We start from the raw sequence: 17,593 nt of genomic DNA, 5'->3' as shown, positions 1-17,593 counted from the left end.
TAAAGAGCGAGAGAATAGATTCATTCATAGGAAAATGGATACATATTGAAGATATACTCCTAAGTGAAATAAATAAGTCACACATGTGTAAATACCAAATAGTTTCCCTGGTGTGAATATTCTGCAACAATGCATAAGATTCTAATAAGATTACTGACATTTAGAAATTTGAAGAAAGGAGCTAAAGGTGTAGGGAAGGTGTGATACGTAGGGGAAGAGCAAAAAGGGAAAAGAAAAAAATGTGAGAGAATGAAAAGATGAAAATAAAGTGTTTGTAGATGGGGAGGGGGAGAGGGGGTGAAGGGAGGGCAGAAGTAAGGGGAAAAAATGAGAATCAAGACTTGTCATGTAGAGGTACAAGATCCCAACAATGAATGTAACTGTACTGTATCCCTAAAATGTACCAATAAACTCAATAAAATTTTAAAAAAAAATGTGCATCTGAAATGAAGACATTTTTCAGACGAAGAAGTAAAAGCAGCAAATAAAGATATGAAAACACATTCAATATCACAGTAATTTGAGAGATATAGGTGAAAACAACAATAAGATTCTACCTCACCCCAAAAACAATGGCTGCTATCAAGAAATCAATCAATAACAAATGTTGTCAGGGTTGTGAGAAGAAAGGAACCCTTCTCCATTGTTGGTGGGAGTGCAGACTGGTGCAACCACTGTGTAAATCTGGTATGGAGCTGCCTCAAAAAACTAGGATTAGAAGTTCCATTTGACCCAGCTATTCCCTTGCTGGGTATCTGCCCAAAAGAATTAAAAGAAGCATACCACAGTGATATATGCCTACCCATGTTTAGAGAGGCATGGTTTTTAATTGCTAAAGCTTGGAAACAGACCAAGTGCCCATCAACTGGACACTGGATAAGAAAATGTGAAGGTTTTTTTTTTTATATAAAATGGAGTACTATTCAGTTATAAAGAATGAGAAATTACAGACACTCATAGCTAAATGGATGCATATTGAGGCTATACTCTTAAGTGAAATAAATAGAACTTACATGTAAATACTGAATAGTTTCTCTGGTATGAGAAAATGAAAGTGTAAATAAGGATTAAAATGAAAAATTAATAATGTGAAATAGGAGGAAAAAGTACTAAGGAGAAGGGGAAGAGGGAGGGGTGGGGGGGAAAGAAAAAAATATGAGGTAAGAAATAAATGGAAACAAAGCTTATGCAAATAGGGAGGGGTGGAAAGGTTGAAGCGAGGAAAAAATAAGAATGACAATACATTATGTAAAGGCACAAGATCCCAATGATGAATATAAATGTATTGTGTACCTATATATCAATAAAAGAATTTAAGAAAAAAAAATAAAAGATCCAAGGGGGTAGGGGACCTTGGGAGGAGTAGGGAAAAGGAAAGAAGGGAAAGGAAATAATATGAGATAAGCAATAAAAGGAAATAAAGCCTTTGCGAATAAGGGGGTGGGGTGAAGGGAGGGCAGGAGAATGGGGAAAAAATAAGAACCAAACTATACCATGTAAAGGTAAAAGTTCCCAATGGTGAATGTAAATGTATTATATATCTAAAATGTACCAGTAAAAGAATTTAAGAGAAAAATAAAAGTGTGGTTTGAAGGGAGGGCAGGGATAAGGGGAAAAAATGAGAATCAAGACCTGTCATGTAAAGGTACAAGATCCCAATAATGAATGTAACTGTACTGTGTACCTAAAATGTACCAATAAACTCAATGAGAAAAAAAAAAAGTGTGTTTTAAAGAGTTGGCTTCTTTCCTGCATCACCAGAAGGCTGCAGATCATTTGATGGCCTGTTGACAAAGTGGTAGTTACACTACAGCTACACTATAGGCTCCTTCATGCACTCCCAAGACAGCAGTGAAAGGGTAGGCTGGGTTGCAAAGTGAGAGCTCCCTTTCTGGAGGTTGAGGGCCAAGGGGTGTTTTCCCAGGACCATGTTATCCTATTACACGAGTCTCAAATTTCAGGCCCTGAGTAGAGTGAAACTTGCATCCTAGGGAAAAACGTGGCTGTGTTGCAGTGACCTGAGTGTGCTTTGCTGTGCCCCTCCTATGTGTGCTATGCCCTGTTCAATGACACAGCACTTAGGAAACATCATTGCATTCACCCACCTCTGCCAGTCCTGCACACGCCAAGCAGTAGTTGCTACTAAGCAAGTGGCTTGAACAAACATTGGTTTCTATGCCCCAATCACAAAAGCCAGTGTTTGCAGGCTGACCTTGTCCCTTGGTCCCCAGAATGCCAGGCAATTACAGCCAAGTCCCACATTCTCGGCACCTCCATCACTGTCTAGGCAAATAGCCCAGGGCCAATTCCCATCTGTTCTTTCTTTAGCTGCCAAAATGAAAAGACTGTGGGCCTTCTGCTTAGTAAACACTCATTACTAGGGTGGCATGTTTAAAGCCTTGATGTTGGCACTGGAAGCTGAACTGAGAATGCCTTCCACCTCACAGTCAATGAATTCCTCAGAGGTCATACCAAGGTATGGAAGGGTAGGATGGCAGACTACCCTCCTGGTAGTTCAGGAGACATGGGGCTCTCAACTCAAGCTCCATGCATAGAAAATGGAACCAAAGGTTCTCATGAAACTCAGCTTCAGAGAGAATGGAAAGTGGGTAATTCCATATGTCCATGCCCTCAAACCAGTGGAACCTAACAATAAGCCTGATGTTGCAAACTACCTTGAGGTTGGAAAATGACCAAATAAGGAGGGCTGCAGTCCTTCTCCCCAAGGTCAGGATGATCGTGAAGGAGGCAGCTGTCACAGGGGTCTAGGATGAGCTGGGCTTGGCTGCAGGCCCTGTAAGAGTCTTAGCTTTCCTCAGTGACAACTTTTCCTATATGCATTTTGCTGCATTACACAGTTGACCCAGGTATAACTGAGATGTCAATGCTGTCAATCAGCTGCCAGCTTATCCTGCACTTGTCTGCTCTCACCATGCTTCATAATCGAAGACTTCGTTGCCATGGTGGTACCATGAAAAAAATGCAATGAGCTTTTCCTATTCTGTGATGTTGGCACCCAAGAGCCCAGCCCACCCTTTCACTTGCATAGGCCCCATCCTAGTGCAGTGGGCTCCAGTCCTTGGTACAGAGACACTACTGGCTACAAAACGCACTGCACCCTACCCTTACTAGCTGCCTAGGCAGTAGATCAACTTCCTGGGCCACCTAGCAAGTTACTACAGACCTGGAGTCTAAAACAGCACACATTTGATATCTTAGAGCTTTTGTGGGTAAAGAACATGTCATAAATGGCTGATTCCCTGTTCAAGCCCCACCAAGCTGAGGACCAGGTATCATTGGAGTGTATCCTCTGGAGGGTCTGGAAAGAGAAACCCACACTCATTCCATTCCTGCTGCTTGCAGAATTGTTTTCCTCACAGTCGTAAGACTGAAATCTCCATCTTCTGTATACTGTTAGCTGGAGGCCACTCTCAGTTCTAGAATTTGTTCTCCAGTCCCAAACGACTACCACAGTTATTTGCCACATGTGATTCCCAGGGCCACTATCTCTGAGTCCACAAGCAAAATCCCCAGAGTAGATTTTCCAGTGAGCCAGCATATTACTGTGGTAGTCATTTAAATCACTTCCAGCACCCCTATTAAGGAAATTATTATATAACAGCTATTTATCTCAGCTTTGTAAATAGTTGTTTATGGCTTCAGTCCGATCTCCTGGTGCTCATGCCCTTATATCCCCACCACGCTTAATTGTCAATGGCCCTTGTGTCCTGCCCCCAAAGTAGAGTACAATAGGGGTGCTGGAAGTGATTTAAATGACTGCCAATTCTATTAAGAAATTATTATATAATATGTTAACATTGCTCCTTGAGTAGTATTTAGCTATATTAAATCACTTGCATGGAACATATTAAAGATACTTTGTTTTATTTTTAAACAATTATTAATATTTTAATAGATATCAATGTTTAAAATATGTAGTATTTGAAAGTCTCAAGACTATTTTACTTTAAAGACACCAGTGGTTTCTCTAATCCAAATACAAAGATCTGATTCAAAAATGGGTATCCGAAATGAAAAGACATTTCTCAAACAAATAAAAGCAGCAAATAAATATATGAAAAAATGTTCAACATCACTGGTCATTCGAGAGTTGCAGATAAAAACAACACTGAGATTCCACCTCACCCCAGAAAGAATGGCTGCTATCAAGAAATCAACCAATAACAAATGCTGGCAGGGCTGTGGGGAGAAAGGAACCCTTCTCCATCGCTGGTGGGAGTGCAGACTGGCACAACCACTGTGGAAATCTATATGGAGATACCTCAAACACCTAGGATTAGAAGTCCCATTTGACCCAGCTACCCTTCTTCTGGGTATCTTCCCAAAATAATGAAAAGAATCATACCACAGTGATATATGTGCACCCATATTTATAGCAGCACAATTCATAATAGCTAAAACTTGCAAACAATCCAAATGCCCATCAACTGGATATTGGATAAAGAAGGTGTGTTTTTTCTATAAAATGGAGTACTACTCAGTCATAAAGAATGAGAAAGTAGAGACATTTATAGCTAAATGGATGCACATTGAGGCTATACTCTTAAGTGAAATAAATAAGGCACACTTGAGTAAATACCAAATAGCTTCTCTGGTGTGAAAAACTAGAAGTGTAAATAAGTTTCAAATGATATAATTGGGAGCATGAAACAGGAATGAAATGACTAAAGGGGAAGTGGGAAGGGTAGGGGAAAGGAAATAAGGAAAAAGAAAAAATATGAAAACAGTAAAAAATGGAAACAAAGTCTTTCTAAATAGGGAAGGGTGAAGGGGATGAAGGGAGGGCAAGGGTATGAGGAAAAAACAAGAACCAAGACATATCATGTAAAGGTAAAGACCCCAATAATAAATGTAACTATTTTGTTTGCTTTAAATGTACCAATAAGCTTAATGGAAAAAAACGTTAAAATCTTTTCTTACTCATCAGTACTTTGTTTGGAGTGTGGCACTCCCATATACATTTGGTCATGTCAGATTCGTTGTAGCAAAGGTTTCTTTTTCTACTCAAAATTAAGAGCCAAGCAGACCCACACTTCCTCAACTTCAGGGAACTTTCTGTGACTGCCAAATAAAATGAATTGAACCTTATGTTCACCTAGCATGAACTTATTAAGCCTGAGATTGTATTCTCCTGTATGGCTCCAGACATCTACCTCCCTCTATAACATCATCATCTAAGGAGAGATGGGAACCCCACCAAACTGAAACACAGAAAGCCTCATTCCAGAGAGCCACACTCACACCACCTCATCTTCATAAAGGTAGCAGCCTCCTAAAAGGAAGGGGACCTTAACCAGGACATGCCTTGGTAAATGTGTGTGAGATGTTTAACTGGTAGAAATTAGCTAATGTGTTACTGCATACAACCAAAACCAGCACTATATACATGAGGCCTAGGTCTGCTGCCAGCGGAGCAGTTGTCAGGCATCCTTCCTCTTGGATATAGAGCTTGCATGCCTGTGAACTAAATCCTAAGGAACAATTTTTGTAGGCTGCCACCATTTTGGAACATGGTGCTCTGGGGCTCTCTTTTGAATGTAGAGTCTTTCACTTTTGCATCTCTGAGGCTGAAAAGGCTGGAGTCTTGCTAGTTCTTGTGTTGATCTCAGGCCATCTTGCACTTTATTGTTAGCTTTTTTTCAGTGACTCCTCTCTTCTCTTCTCTCTCTTCTGTCTTTTCTCTTCTCTTCCATCTTTTTGGAACACAACTTTACTGGAGTATGTTCATAATTATGTTCACAATGTTTTGAATCATTACACTGGGTTCTTTGCTCTCAATTCTCAACATAAAACTTGTTAAAAGTCACCAACAGTAGCCATGCCACTGCTCCAACATTAGACTGCCTTGAATTTTCTTCTACAAGATTAATTATTCCACTGCCCTTAATCTTAATCTCTGGCAAAGTTTTGGGGCACAATCAAAAAAAGGACAGACTTTCTGTGAGCCATAACACACTTTGTCTGGAGTCCAACAGCCAATGCAGTCCCTCTTCCTACCAGAAACTTCCTGGACCTGATCTTTACCAGCATAATTCCTCTTAATATTCTGGTCTTCTGAACTCTAACCAGGATCTTCCATCCAATACAGCCTAAGGTATTCATTCCAGCTCTACTTTTTCAGCCTTTTCACCAACCCTTCCTAACTCTTCCCCTTCCCATAAGCCAGATCTAAAGGCTCCTAAAACACATGGTCATTCCTGTAATGTCATAGCAATGATGCCACTTCTCTGGTACCAAATTTGTTTTAGTTTCTCATTACTGGGACAAAACACCTGACACCCACAAGTTAGGGGAGGAAAGCTTCCTTATTTAGCTCATGGTTTCTATTTAGGTCACAGCTTTTAGAGGTTTCAGTCCATAATCTGCTGGCTCCAAGGCAGGGTGGCTTGGCAAAGGGACATGGCAGAAGAGAATCATTTCATGGCAAGCAGAAGACAGCAAAAGCAAGCAAGCAAAGGACAGGACAAGTATTTTTCTGTCTGTTATATTGCATCCAGGCTACCAGAATGAGGATAGTGCCAAGCCAATCAGAATACTGATTCAAGAATCACAAACCTTTATTCCTAGCATCACACACTGTAGATTCAGTCACACTGAAAAAGCTTCACCTATGATTGCATGCTGTTTTAGGGGGACATCTAGACATAAGCCATAACTGGAAGGGTAGGAAGATGTGGGTCAGAGGGGACAAAGCTTCATCTAGATGAGAGGGAAAATTTTTTTTACATTCATTATACATTTTAGTGAATATTATTAACAATGTACTATATATTTCAAAATTGCTTAAATTAGTTGTTCTCATGACAAAAGCATCCAGTTAATGGATATTCAGTTTGACTTGATCAGTCTACATTATACACATATAACTTTGTACTCTTTAATTCATCAGTTTACAATTAAAAATTAAGAAATTGGAAAAAAGAGAAATTAGCTGATGCACAAGATGAGGCTGTGAGATGCAGTTCAGAACTCACACATGTATCCTATAAAAATCTATTCACCCAGTGCCAAAGGGAATTATGTTTTTGGATTGCAAAGTCACCTATTACTTGGATTCTTCTTGTCTTATATGAATAACTTTGTGCTTACTGGTTTTGCTAAGGTAAAGTAACAGCTCTGGAGTGTGCCAAAAATGCAACATAATTTGTGCAATCCAGAAATCATTTCCACCTGTTTGGCAATGCTTCTGTTAATGCTGCTGCTGCTGCTGAGAGCCAGCCTCAGCCCAGAGTGAAGAAAAACAGCAAGCAAAGCTCATATGCAGAAAAGGAGACTGGGTTTCTATCCTTGGTCCCAGGTGAACACAGCTTTGGACACAGCTTTGTACCCAGCAAACTGACAGTGGGGATGTCTCCCCTGCTGCTTGGAGTGAAGCCTCAACACCAAATATGCAATTATCTTCTTACTCTGGTCAGTGTCAGCAGGCCCTGTGGACTTCTCAGGCCAAAAGATACTTGGAGTCAAGGGCTCTTTTGCCTAAAGTGAAAACTAATTGAATCAATCTTTTGAGTGGTCTGTGGAAAAGGAGACCTTGTTTATGTTTGGCTGCTGAATTGACCTTCTTGACTCAGATGGGAACAGTCGTGTTGGCTGGCTGACTGGATATTAAACTTGGCTTACACAGGAATCTGCTACCACTTCTGAGCTACTCAGTGACCCAAGGCAATGGGTCAACTGGTTTTCAATAGACTGTATTAATAATTCTGAACAAAGTCACAACCCATATGAGACCAAGCAAATGATTACTTACAGGAGGCCCTTCAGTCAATAGCTGCTTCCCATACCCCCAGTTTTCCCAGGACTAAAGGCAGCCAAAGACAGGCAGCAAGTGAGTCCAGACCCAAAACCAAAATCAGATCCATAATCAGTGGGAAATGACTGGACATGAACTTGGCACACTGTGCAGAAAAAATAATTTCCCTAGAACTTAGATACCAAAATGAATACAAGTATTAGTGAGTGCACACCTAAGTCAATTTTAATAAGCTCTATAAGGAGTTAGATAATAATATATGGTGAGGTAACCAAACAAGCCCTGTGTACTCAATTCATTTTCTAAGAGCTTGTCACTCATTATTCTGTGAGTATTTCTGTATTTCCTGTGTGTGTCAGGTGGAAAGAAGGTTTACCTATAGGTTAATCCCATGTGAACACACAACTTATTTTATTTTTCTCCAAAGCTAGGCCTTTTCTGCCCATGTAGCTTCTCAGGGTCTGCACAGGTCAAGCTGGAATAAACTGAGATTTTGCTTTTCAAAAAATACTATTAGCACTTCAAATGTACAAACTCCTACCAAGGGTGCGGTAAAAAGATGCCAGGAGCCCCTGAAGTGTGCCAAGAGGAGTTTAAAGCCATATCCTCATGGGAACATAGTCAGTTTGCTTCTACAGTCATTGCACTCATCACTTTCCAGTCACTAGGACAAAATACCCAACAGCAGCAACTTAAAGGAGGAGCAGTTTATCTGGCTCAGTTCCCAGTGGATAAAGTCCAGAGCAAGCTGGCTCTAAGATACTAATGGCATGGCAAAGAGGCATCATGAAGAAAAAAAGATTATCCAATGGCAGCTGGGAAACAAAGAGCAAGAGGAAGAAGCTCAGGAGGGAGACACATTCTCTAAAGCACCCCACCCTGTGATCCTCCATCCAAACAACACTTCAACACTTCAGACTCTTGGAGGACATTTTAGATTTAAACAATAACATTCCTTTCCTGACCCCACCAAAAGCTATATGTCCATCTCATTAGGCAAAATGCATTTAGTCCATCTGTAAGAGTCAATAAAGATTTAACACTTCTAGCATTGCTGAAAAGTCCAAGTCCAAAGTCTTTTCTGAGACTAAAAACAAACTCTTAGCTTTGAACCACTGTAAAAATGTTGAAAAATTAAATACTTCCAACAAGGTAACATCCCATGCAAGGTAAACATTCCCATTCCAAAAGGGAGGGATGGGGAAATAGAAAAGAATCAGACCAAAGCAAGATCAAAACCAAGCAGAGCAAATATTCAACCTTGTAGCTCTACATTCAGCACCTGGAGCATGTGATGGTGAGACATGAGCTCCAAAGGGCCTGAAAAGCCCCACTCCTATGACCTTGCTGACATGGCTTCTCTCTTAGACTGGCTCCACTCATTGTCTGCAGATTTCCTCAGCAAATGTTCACAAACCTGGCACCTCCATCTTCCTGGGGTAGCCAATGTACCTTCAACTTGACTCTCATAGTTTCATAAATTGAACCTTTAGGGGCACACTGACAGGTTCAAAAGCCTTCCTTTGATATCTAGGTGGAAGCTTCAATGAAATTTAGAATGCTTCCATTCTAAATACCTGAAAACGCATTACCACGTGGAAGATACCAAGACCTACTACCAGTGGAAGCAGTGGCTGGGCCCTCTTAGACCATGGCTGCAATAGTTTATAAGAGCCTGGGTAAGTGAGCTCTGGAAAACACTTTCCTTGGCCCTGAGTGACCTGGGATCCCTGGAGCTCTCTTAAAGGAAACTCTTTCAGAGTTGTTTACCCTTTTACACCACTGTGTCTGCAAAAAATGGGTCTGACCAATACCTGAGATGCTCCCAAGGCCTCCTTTCTATTGTCTTAATGCAAATGCTAATTTTTTAATGCTAATATTTTCACAAACTGTGTTCTCCTTGGACCCAACTTTACAGCCACTTCCTTTCTGGCCAAGTTGCACGATTTTCGCATTATGAAACTTCCCTTTTTGCTCCTAGTTCTTATTATAAATCTTGCTAAAAGTAGCCAAAAGTTCCTATGCCTAAACTTCTGAAGAGTCTGAACATTGAAATTTTCTACCCCATTAATCCAGAGCTTTAAATTCAGCCTTATACAAAGTCATAAGGCAGAGACAAAACATAGACAAATTATCTGCCAAAATGAAATGCACAATGCTGCTAATCCAGTTTCTGATAAAGCCCTTGTTCTCAAGTAAAATTTCATGAGTCTGGCTCTTGTTGTACACATTCCTATCAACATTCTGGTCTTTTGAGCTCCCAATATAATTGCCCATCAAATCTGCCTTATAGCATCTTAATGCTTCTCTAGCTGATATTGCAAACCTTTCCAAACTCCTCCCAAAAATTAGTTCCAAAAGCTTCTGAACAGTAAGGTCAGGTGCAGGCACATCAACAGCCCCACTCCTGGTATAAGCTCAGTTTTAGTTACTTTCCTATGACTGGAACGAAATACCTGACCCTCAAAACTTAAAGGAGAAGAGATCTCCAATGGGTTCAGTCCAAAGCCATCTAGTTGCAAGACAGAAGTAGCGTGGCAGAGGATCACTGTGAAGAAAAACTGTTTATCCTTTGGCAGCCAAAAAACCTCCAAAATCAAGCCCCCAGTGAATCACTCCCCTCCAACCAGCCCTTGCCTCTGAATGAGATTTTGGAGTACATTTTAGATATAAACCATAACAACCATAAGTTCTTTAATCTCTTGACAGTGGGAATACATGATTTTTTTTTTCAAAAGGTCTATACTTATATCTTAGTCACTTTCCCATCATTGGGACATGAAGTCCAACACCTGCAACATAAAAGAAGTTTATTTTGGCACAAAATTTCAAAAATTTCAGTCCATGGCTGACAGGCTCAAAGGCAGAAATGGCATGGCAGAAAGGCCTACCACAGAGGAAACCTGCTTACATCATGGTGGCCAAAAAGCAAATAGCAAAGGGAGGATCTAGAGAGGGAGATATACCCTGCTAGGTCATTCTCCCAGTGACCCACCTCCAACCAAACCCTACCTCCTAACAGCACATTCAAGTACTGTACTCACCAAAGGATAAATCCCTGATGATTGCAGCACCTCCATGATCAAGTCACCTTCCAAAAAACCTACCTTTAAACACATGAGCCTTTTGGAAGACATTCTAGATCTAAGCCATAACAACATATTTATGCTGCAAAGACTTTCATATTTACAGAGAAAAGAATGGCAAATTCCTTAGCACATCACCTCCATGGAGGAAAACTATGCTTTCAAAATAGAACAAATGACTAGGATTAGAGGTTCCATTTAACCCAGCCATCCCTCTGCTGGGTATCTCTCCAAAAGAATTAAAAGAATCGTACCACAGTGATATATGTGCACCCATGTTTATAGCGGCACAGTTTGGAATAGCTAAAACTTGGAAACAGCCCAATCACCCATCAATTGGAGACTGGATAAAGAAGATGTGGTTTTTCTATAAAATGTAATACTACTCAGCCATAAAGAATGAGAAACTAGAGTCATTCATAGGAAAATAGAAGCATATTGTGGCCATAGTCTTAAGTGAAATAAATAAGACACACATGTGTAAATATTGAATAATTTCTCTGGTATGGAAAACTGAAAGTGTAAATATGATCCAAACTGGATATCTGATAATGTGAAATAGGAAGAAAAAGGCTAAAGGTATAGGGGAAGTGGGAATGGTAGGGGAAAGGAAAGAAGGGACAAGAAAAAATATGAGAAAAGGAAAAATTGGAAACAAAGTCTTTGTAAATAGGGGAGGGTGGTGGGGGTGAAGGGAGGTCAGGGGTAAGGGGAAAAAATGAGAACCAAGACCTGTCATGTAAAGGTACAAGATCCCAATGACGAATGTAACTGTACTGTACACTTTTAAAGTACCAATAAACTCAGTAAGATTAAAAACAGAACAAATGAAAACATGGAATTTGTCCAGAAAAAAAATGGAAACATATGCCATATTTCATGTTTACCAGCCCCATTTATTAATTTTAAAAATTGTGTTTACTACATTACATCCAAGAGAACAGCCATCACAGACCAACCTGATAGACTGGCATGCACAAGAGTTTTTGCAGTCATGGCTAGGAATGTTTTTGCTCAGTCACAGGTCTCAGATCTTCCTAGCCCACACCACAGTCCCACTGGATAGGTAGGACAACCCCACTCCTGTTTCTACATTGTGCCAAACTACTATGGCCAAGGCCCTCATGACTGAGTGAGTACAGATTCTCATCATCAGATCAAGTCGGTGAAAAGAAGCCAGTAAGTAAAGAAAGCAGAGTTGTTCCCCACCTTGGGATAAGAAATATATATTTTTCTTGCATTTTATGGACTCTGACAATGTTCATGAATTGAGCCATTTTGGAATTGTAAAGGGCTAATATGATATGTGAATTTTACATAAAAATCTGTCAACTGCATAATTTTTGAACACTGTATTCAGAGACTGGAGGCTCGGTGGCAATACCTTAATAGCCTTTTATTCAATTCAGTGAACATTTATCAGATACTTCCACATATTACGTTATAGAGAAGGCAAATAGACGTGGTCACTATACTACCTACACTATGCTAGATTTCTTCTTTATGGAGACTTTGGTAATATTAGCATTCTAGACACATCTTACCATGGAATATGTTCTTTTTAAAAATTAGATGTTTGTAAATGCAGGAGAGCCCCCAAAAAGTAGATTGAAGTACTTCATAATTCTACCACCAAAAGAGAGATACTCTTTCTATTGTTTATCATTCCAGAATTACATACAGACAAAAAACAGAGAATATCACACACACGCACACATGCACACACACACACACACACACACACACACAGAGCAACTGCCTTACAAACAAAGATCATACTGTTTTTCAATCCCCTGCACATGCTAGTAATTTCTACAATGAAGCTGCATAGTGAACTCCCTCAAAACATTAGTGGCTTATAAGAATGGCTTCAGCCCCTCACGTATAGCTCTGCAGGTCTGCTGGTAATTCAACCAACCCAGATGAACCCTCAGGGAAGCTGCACTTGCAGCTTGGTTCAGGCTTATTCCACATTTCCATTCCGGTTGTCTCATCTTGTGGCAGGCTGCCAGAGCCAGGGTGAGGCCTTGCCATCAAGTACTTGCAAGGCTTCTTTTGTTTTCTTTTCTTCTTATTAGTACATGTTTGTAGGACATGTTGTTTGCATACCTTGTGGGGAGTTGTGTTACATGTTTTCAGTCATTAGCCAAAGCAAGTTGCATACCTAGTCTGATATCCATGGGTGGGGATGTGGGCTTACTTACCATAAGACCCTGCAAGGCCACATGACAGAAGGAAATGAAGAACAATTCACCCCTTTGGGTCACCTCTGCCGTTTGGACAATACATGGAGACTGTCTTTGTATGCCGATGAGAACACGGCAATATCATTTTCCTTAGTGGCAGCAAAGCATCCCTGTAGTGCAGATACACAATAGTTTTCTAATAATCCTTTAGTAAATTAGGCATTTAAGTTGCTCTCAATGCTTTGAAAACATGGTGAACTGTCCCGAATAGAACATCTTTGTACAGGTGCATTCCAAGCAATGAAAAGAAACTTTCCCTTCCATGTATGCTGAGTAGACAAGGCCATAATTCACAGGTCTGGTGAGCTCTGGTCACAAAACAGGACTCGGCATCTCATGCCTCACCACCCACTCTCTAGTCCACCAAGTCATCTGAGATGTGTTCTGTGAGGATTGTGTTGATCTTGCATGTTGCGGGTAACTCTCTGCCACTCCCTAGATAGCTGACTGGCTGTGTTTCCTTAGAGAAGGCAAATAAAATGTCTCTGCTGCATCTCAAGTAAAACACCACAGGGAAGCAAGGACTGGAAATTTCATGAGAACTAGAGTTGTTATAAGAAATTCTGGGATGAAGATGATTCCCCCAGACTGCTCAGCTTACCTCCAATGATGTTGTTTACAACCACCTGTGTGTTCTTACCTGCAATCAAGGACAGAGGGTGAGGCTAACAAGTATCTGAAAGTGTCCCAAACTGAGGTTTAAATGCTTCGATCTGATCCCATAAGCATTGCTTTTCTCTTCTGTGACCTTAAACAAAATACCTACCAGTGTCTCTTGTAGCTTCTGTTTGGAAGTCCCCACAAAGCCTCACACAGATGAGGTAGGGCTTTCTTTTTCCTAGGTGGGTGAATCTAGAGTGTGTAGTGCTAGGATTAAGGGTGTGTGATTACTAAACCTCTGCCTTAATTTTCATGAAATAAAAATAATTTTAAAACATAAAACTATTTTAAAAGATTAAGTGAATCTAGCCAGACGGCTAATCATCTCCAGTGAGTGAAATTTTGTGTAAGATTCCACCTTGGCACCCAGATGTAGGTACAACTGTCCCAACAGAGCTGCCAGTGAAAAAGCTGCTGTTCAGAAGAGATTTCAGAGCACCCAGTGAGACACAGGGCCTAGTCAGAAGATCAGGCTGCCTTGGACTATGGCAGAAAGTTGTCCCTGTATTCCTCTCTCATTCTAACAAGGTAGGAATGGTACTTTCCTCTTCAGACCAACTGTTGTCTTTGTTGAAACAAGGGTGTGTTTCATACTATATTTAGCTACAATCACAACAATTCTATTTGCAAGTTTGCTTGAAAAAAAATCAGGGGACGTTCATTATGCATGAGCTCGGAAGGATTCAGCACACTCCTACAATCAATAAATGCAGCTCTTCTTTCCAGCTTATAAATGATGGCAGCACTTCAACCTTTGCAGAGAAAATCACGAGTCCTAGTTTTACCGAAGAGATTGAATTCCTGTTTCACCAGAAATCTGGAGCCAATTGGGGGCTCCCAGAGCCTGATGGCACCCTTGACAGCCACCTTAAAGGGCTGAGGCCCCTGGAGGATCACTGAGTCAGCCAGGACTGTTACTAATGAGAAGATCCTGGTATTCTTAGGTCTCATACAGGTTGTTTATCTCTCCTTCCATCTCATCTCCCCCTCTCTCCCTCTTCTTCCTCCTGGACCTGTCTCACTCTCTCCACCACTCCTCCCTGTCCTCCTCTTGTTAAAGCAGGCATAGCCCTACCCTTTTCTTTTCAGTAGTGCTGTGGTTTAGCCCTGGGAGCTGCTGGGTATTCAGGGCCCTGAATTTACATTGCATTTGTAGTGATTAATCCATTAAGTCCACTTTCCCTTGGTTCTCTGGTCTGGTAGCCAATCCAGAAACATTTGCCATTGCACCAGGAGAGATTTTCCTCAAGGTCTGTTTGCTCACATATCCTGTGGGAACATTGAGTTAGTTTCCATTTTGTAATTGTTTTTCCTTATTGACCCTTAGATTAATTCGCCTTACGAGTGTAAAATATTCTACTTTCAAGTAAGTCCTTGTTGATTTATATAGTCACATTGAGTTTTGTCCACCTACAATATTGATCTTTCATTATTTTCTTATCTTAGAAGTTACCCATAATGTCTTTGTGGCTAATAAAGGGCTTCCTGATTACCCTCAATTAGTTTATAACTTGTCACTGTAAATTTAGAATTATTATTTAAATATTGTCTTTGTAAGAATTAATTCAAGAAAAAGATCAATAAGCCACACCTTAGTGGCCTCGCAAAGAGTGAAAAATGAGAAAAAAGCAAAGCCCACATGGCTCTTCCTCCAGGTGTGGCCCTGGGTCTCTGGACACCTGCTTTCCCTCTGGCAGCAGAGGTGCAAGGGTCTGGAGCTATAGGTTTTCCCTGAATGGCCAATGAGTGTTTCATACACACTGCTCCATGCTTCCTGGGCCTCAGATCCCCAGGAAGAACAGAAGGAGATCAAAGAAAGAACGGAGGCATCTGGGGCACACAGCTCCCCTTCCTCTCCACAGGACAACTATAGCACCTGGTGGACTAGCTCCAGGACACTGGGCCCTGCTGCCAGCTTTGCACTTCTTAAAACAAGGCAATAGCCACGCGCTGAACAGTTGCTCTGTACCAGCTGTTGTATTTCAGCAATTTAATGCTCACCAGTGAGAGGGGCAGTAACAACACCCCTTTTTACAGGCAGAGAAACATGCACAACTGGGAAACAGAAGCAGGGAGGGTGGGACATTCAACCTTCCAAGCTATACTGCTAGCATCTGACCTCCCTCAAGGCTTTGCTGCTCCGCAGTGGCAAGAGGCTCCTCACTCGCTTCCAACCATACCTGTTCCACTGCCCACCTGAGAATTTAATGGCCACCAGGTTTCCTGCTTTCTCTCAAAGTCACAGAGTAGCCACTGCTCCAGCCAGGACCATGGTGAAGCCTCTCAAGCATTTCTTTCTGCGCCCACGAGGTGTGGGGTGGGAGACTAGAAAACAGTGCAAGACATTATCAGATTGATAGACTGTGTATGGGATTTTGTAAACCTCAATTTGACACTACCCCCAAATGCTCAGTCCTCAGAGCTCAACCAAGAGCTACCTTCCCCCATTGCAGCCCAGGTTACAGACATTGTATTTCCTGATTTGCATGATCACACCCTGGGGACATTCTGAGAGCCTTCCAAGCAGGAAACTGTGCCATCATCTCCATAATTCTTAAACTCAGCCAATACTCAAATGAATGAATGGACAAATGAACAGTATAGCTGTGATTGGCTTACAGAGCATGTGACACAGGGCTGCTGTGGCTCTCAGCCTTGCAGGTCAGCTTTCTGGTGCCCTCGCCACATCCAGGAAAAACTATGTGCCTTTCCTGCGGGCTGAGCTCCTGTAAATAGTAGAGTCTGGCTGCTTACTTTCCTCCTTGTTTATACCTATTTGCATTTTGATCATTTAAGATTTCAAGGAGACACAAAAGAAGAGCATTCCAAGGTCCCTTCTTCTTCCTCTAAGTCATTTGCATCAGCAAATCTGCATATAAATGGCAAAGCCACTGGGTGGGCTTGATCCAGCCATCATCAGAATCTCCTTCCTGCTCCCTGGAGCTGTGCTGACATCAATTCACACTCGCCTGTTACCAAATTAGACCCAGTAATTGAGCTGACAGCTGGACGCTGGAGGATGGGACTGTAGACTCCTTACGTATTCAGGGGTCCAGGACCCCCGCTGGTGAGGGAGGTAGAATAACAGACAGGGGCCCTGCCATGGCCTGTAGCAAGTAGAGCATCACCATCACTGGGATGGTGTCCCTGATCCCCTGCCAGGGACACCCCGCTCAGCAGGCCTGCTCAGCCTGTCTCCCAGGCAGTGCATCCCAACACATCAGGGGCTCTTTCCAGATGAAGCTCAGAATTTGCAACTTAGCAGAAGGCAAGTTCTTTGCCGTGTTTATGGGCTGTACTTATCACATTTCTACAGACAACATAAACATAATTTTAAGTATCAAACATCTTTAATGTCTTTATTCCTCAGGAAGTGACAGTAAACGCTCCTCTATTAATGGGCTGTTTGCTGTAAGGAGGAGATAAAACCCCTATTCTTCTCAGCTGGACCAATCAGTGCAGCTTACTTTGACAGTGCAAGCATCCATCTCAGCTGCTAGTTCTTTCTTTGGCGCTAATTTAGAGTTATGACATCTCGCACGATGCCCTTCAAATTGAGCCTAATTCAAATCCCAGCTTTAAAAACAAGGTCCGTTTCTTGTTCTTCCTGTTATATGGGCTCTAATATCTTTGCTTCTGTAGTCTCAAATCTTGAAAATTATCTTGGAAAACCTTACTGTAAGGTAAGCACTGACCAGGTTCTAAAAGGACAGGCCAGCAGAGGGGCTGTGAAAGGGAGCACCCAGAAGTAAGTTCATGAGGAGAGGAGGTGGAAGGTCAACTCATTTCTGCAGCTGAAACCAACTTCCCAAAACTAAAATAGGTGA

This window comes from Fukomys damarensis, unplaced genomic scaffold (assembly GCF_012274545.1).
Source record: "Fukomys damarensis isolate Sample0158 unplaced genomic scaffold, DMR_v1.0_HiC HiC_scaffold_8, whole genome shotgun sequence".
NCBI lineage: Eukaryota > Metazoa > Chordata > Mammalia > Rodentia > Bathyergidae > Fukomys > Fukomys damarensis.
Note: the sequence above shows the minus strand (reverse complement) of the source record.